The sequence below is a fragment of the Girardinichthys multiradiatus genome, chromosome 6 (genome assembly GCF_021462225.1).
Source record: "Girardinichthys multiradiatus isolate DD_20200921_A chromosome 6, DD_fGirMul_XY1, whole genome shotgun sequence".
Classification (NCBI taxonomy): Eukaryota; Metazoa; Chordata; class Actinopteri; order Cyprinodontiformes; family Goodeidae; genus Girardinichthys; species Girardinichthys multiradiatus.
The window spans coordinates 34,364,376-34,369,213 of record NC_061799.1 but is presented as its reverse complement, the minus strand read 5'-3'; the positions used below and the strand labels follow the sequence as shown (position 1 = coordinate 34,369,213).

Sequence of the window (4,838 nt, the reverse complement as noted above, 5' to 3'; positions counted from 1 at the left end):
TTTTGGTCAGGGACAAGGCACATCAGACCTCTGAAGCAAGTGTTTCTTTAAGGGAGCAGATGGTTACATGAATAGTGCAGCAGGTCCCGTCCACTCTCGCCTATTGCCTTGCGTGCAGCACATTACTTCAACAAATGCTCCTCATAATTGATGTGCTGGCATAGCCCCTTCATGACTGGATTTTGCAGAGTGGCAGAATCATTAGGAAGTTACTGCTGACATTACTAACATACTCACTGAACTGTTATGCTGTTTCTGGGACTTCTTCAAATAATGTTGACACTTTAGTTTTGCAACTTTTATTTTTAAATTGTATTTGGACTTTTAGCTCACAACAGTTATATTCACTTCCATGACCATAATAAAGTAATAAGTAAAAAGCATGAAAGAAAAAAAACTGAGCACAGGCAGCCAAAAGTTGATGAAAAGGAATGTTGTTACTCTCGGGCTATTGCCAAATGTAGGCATCAAAAAATAACAATGCACACTCAAAAGATAATTCGATAACATGATAGTCATGATACCAAAGCCTAAAGGCTCAAATGTGAGTTCATACTGTAAAGGGAAAATTTATATGGTTACTGAGAGAAGTAACTTGGAAACCTAACAAACTGGCACCTTTTAGATGGATTTAAAGGCGTTCTGCCCCAGCCCAGTAATTCAGGCCAGCAGCTAAATTAACGTATTCAGATAGATCTAATTTCTGCTCTGGTTCTGACCAGCATTGTTACTTTGATCTGCACATACATGCATCAAAAAGTTCCTCCCAACAAGAGTCCCACTGGAATGGTCTAGTTTATGTTTGTGAACCTTGCAGTGGTTATGCAATTTATGTAATCAGCGTGTCTTTTACTCACACGGGCTTATCTGCTGCAAACAGTAATGTAACTGTCAAAACATTATTCTAAAGACACCATCTGCCATGCCCCTGAAACTCCAAACGTTTACCTGCAGTCAGTTTCCCCAACGTTTTTGTCATATAATGTATACAGGTCCTTCTCAAAAAATTAGCATATTGTGATAAAGTTCATTATTTTCTATAATGTAATGATGAAAATTTAACATTCATATATTTTAGATTTATTGCACACTAACTGAAATATTTCAGGTCTTTTATTGTCTTAATACGGATGATTTTGGCATACAGCTCATGAAAACCCAAAATTCCTATCTCACAAAATTAGCATATTTCATCCGACCAATAAAAGAAAAGTGTTTTTAATACAAAAAACGTCAACCTTCAAATAATCATGTACAGTTATGCACTCAATACTTGGTCGGGAATCCTTTGGCAGAAATGACTGCTTCAATGCGGCGTGGCATGGAGGCAATCAGCCTGTGGCACTGCTGAGGTCTTATGGAGGCCCAGGATGCTTCGATAGCGGCCTTTAGCTCATCCAGAGTGTTGGGTCTTGAGTCTCTCAACGTTCTCTTCACAATATCCCACAGATTCTCTATGGGGTTCAGGTCAGGAGAGTTGGCAGGCCAATTGAGCACAGTGATACCATGGTCAGTAAACCATTTACAAGTGGTTTTGGCACTGTGAGCAGGTGCCAGGTCGTGCTGAAAAATAAAATCTTCATCTCCATAAAGCTTTTCAGCAGATGGAAGCATGAAGTGCTCCAAAATCTCCTGATAGCTAGCTGCATTGACCCTGCCCTTGATAAAACACAGTGGACCAACACCAGCAGCTGACACGGCACCCCAGACCATCACTGACTGTGGGTACTTGACACTGGACTTCTGGCATTTTGGCATTTCCTTCTCCCTAGTCTTCCTCCAGACTCTGGCACCTTGATTTCCGAATGACATGCAGAATTTGCTTTCATCCGAAAAAAGTACTTTGGACCACTGAGCAACAGTCCAGTGCTGCTTCTCTGTAGCCCAGGTCTGGGGAATGCGGCACCTGTAGCCCATTTCCTGCACACGCCTGTGCACGGTGGCTCTGGATGTTTCTACTCCAGACTCAGTCCACTGCTTCCGCAGGTCCCCCAAGGTCTGGAATTGGCCCTTCTCCACAATCTTCCTCAGGGTCCGGTCACCTCTTATCGTTGTGCAGCGTTTTCTGCCACACTTTTTCCTTCCCACAGACTTCCCACTGAGGTGCCTTGATACAGCACTCTGGGAACAGCCTATTCGTTCAGAAATTTCTTTCTGTGTCTTACCCTCTTGCTTGAGGGTGTCAATAGTGGCCTTCTGGACAGCAGTCAGGTCGGCAGTCTTACCCATGATTGGGGTTTTGAGTGATGAACCAGGCTGGGAGTTTTAAAGGCCTCAGGAATCTTTTGCAGGTGTTTAGAGTTAACTCGTTGATTCAGATGATTAGGTTCATAGCTCGTTTAGAGACCCTTTTAATGATATGCTAATTTTGTGAGATAGAAATTTTGGGTTTTCATGAGCTGTATGCCAAAATCATCCGTATTAAGACAATAAAAGACCTGAAATATTTCAGTTAGTGTGCAATGAATCTAAAATATATGAATGTTAAATTTTCATCATTACATTATGGAAAATAATGAACTTTATCACAATATGCTAATATTTTGAGAAGGACCTGTATTTAAGCTAGTGCTACTCATACAATGGAAGGAAAGGAAGTTGAAAAACTGATATAAAAGTGCAACCACAGTCCAAGCAGACTTTGTTATTAAAGGGGAGATATAAAAATTAAAAACATCTGTAAAACAACATTATACTCAAACTTTATGCCACAACAAAACTGGTAGCTTCAGTGGTCTGGCTGTTGATTCTGCTAATGCAAACTGTCCTATCTCATCCAGGTTTCATCTCATGGGGTTTTTGCAACAAAAGAGCTACCACCATTACTTTTTGGTGTTTAGAATAAGCACCTGCATATCCATTTGATATGATCTCTTTTTCGTTGTCCATAGGTGATTTTAAATGTATTTATCTGCTCTGACAATAAAATGGTAAGGCCAGTTATTTTATTTGGTTACAGTTTTCTTCTTACAACATGAACACTTATCCTTTCAAGACATTGCAAAGCATATTTGAATAGCTAAATCCCTCCCTGTCAATCAAGCACTGCTGAAGGGGGAAACCCAGAGAAGCACCTTATTATATGGCGGCCCTGAGCAACTAACAACATTTGTTACACCCCCAGATGGCACAGAAGAATGGGGTAACAAAAATGCTGTCCAGATGGTAAGGTCAAGTTAAAAGGTTTATTTAGGGGATTTTGGAACATAATGAGACAACACTACAAATGTTGTTGGCAAAGGAAATATAAATTTCAACCCAAGGAACAGTTCTTAGGGCAGAAGCTGGACTAAGCTAGACAAAACAAAATAAAGCCTCTCCTAAATTAAACCATCAGCCCCAAACTAAAATAGCTAGGTAAACACACCATGTAAGCAAAATCAAATACTAAGTCAACAAGGGCAAAACAAAACTTCCTACAACAACCTCCCCACAAGTTACAAACTACACAGCTAGATTGCAAGACTACATTTACACAGGATAAGCAGTGTGCACAGTTCAAAACTGCCCCACTGAATGAGTCTCTCTCAGAACGTCTTAAAGGATCCAGCTGGTGGATTGGCAGACGTGATTGGTCCAGTGTTTGAAGGCCGTTCCAATCGGAGATCAGCAGGAAGGAGGTGGGCCCAGAGTCTGAATCAGCCAATCTCCTCGGTGTGCTGCCACCATCGAATCTGCATACTGAAGGCTCCATCACTGCAATGCAGGTCAACGGCTGTAAACACATTAAAATTGTATGGCTTGGTTAAGGCAGATAACATCAGAACCTGTTTTGTGAGCTAGCCTGCTCAGTGTTTCACCACCTTACTGTCATAATTCTATTTAGTGGTGGACCAAAAGGCAGACAAGCACGGAGAAAAGCAGAGAGGTGGTCGAAAACTCCTTTAATTTAAAGTGAGTCCACTTACATGCAGGCGAGGTTCTGGATGACAGGATAATTCTGATTACAAGGCATCTTCAAACTAGAATTTAACAGGATCCGCAGCAAGAACAAAATCCAAAGAGACATAACGACACCGCATGGAACAAAGGACGAAGGCAAACTTAAATACAGACAAAGGTGGACAAGAAACAATAGGGCAGGTAATCAGAGGAACAGGGAACCGGTGACACAAGGAGGCTGGGCGGCAGAAGGAGCAGGTGAAACAGATTAACCAATAAGAAAACACAGACCCAAGCAAAACAGGAGAAAAGATGACTAGAATAAAAGTAAACAGTAACTAAAGCTAACCTGTTAAAGGAGGAATTGGAGAATAAAGATAAACAGAAGAAACAGAGCTAAGAGGGACAACGAATGTAAAGGGAACAGAAACTGAGTAATTAACAACTAAAAGAGGAAAACTAATGATGAGAGGAGAACAGACAGGGAGGCAAAAGGAAACCAGAATTGTCAGAACACAAAGTGATGAACAAGAATACAAAACTTCAAACAAGAGCATCTAGTAAAACAAAAACACCAAACCACAAACAAAGTACAAAATCTCACATCCTGACACTTACTCCCAGTTTAATTTTCAAAAACAAAAATCTAATGGATTCTTTTTTTATAACAAATGCACAGTAAAGGTGCACCTGTTAGTTTTATCTTTTGCTATAATTTTAGCATCAATATTTGACAGTCTGACTAATTGAGTTTTCAACACTACTGCATCTCTTAAACACATATCCACCACTGGTATACGCACAGCACATATTTTCACAGGGAGAGAAGACTTAATGAGGTAACAGAACATAAGCCATCTGTCAAAAATGAAGCTTAAAAATTATCGTACTGAAAAAAATGACTTTAGGAAAATATCGGATGTGAAATTGACAAAGTTTGTGGTACAACTGCAAAA

At 40.3% G+C, this 4,838-nt stretch overlaps 1 long non-coding RNA gene across 1 annotated transcript; it reads right to left on the bottom strand.

Annotated features, from left to right (window-relative positions):
- Positions 1 to 3,171: 3,171 nt before the first annotated feature.
- LOC124869634 lies at positions 3,172 to 4,102 on the bottom strand. Its single transcript, XR_007038625.1, has 2 exons — positions 3,909 to 4,102; positions 3,172 to 3,715 (listed from the first exon to the last, which is right to left on the bottom strand). It is a non-coding gene; the product is annotated as an uncharacterized LOC124869634 (long non-coding RNA).
- Between the last annotated feature and the right edge of the window lie 736 nt (positions 4,103 to 4,838).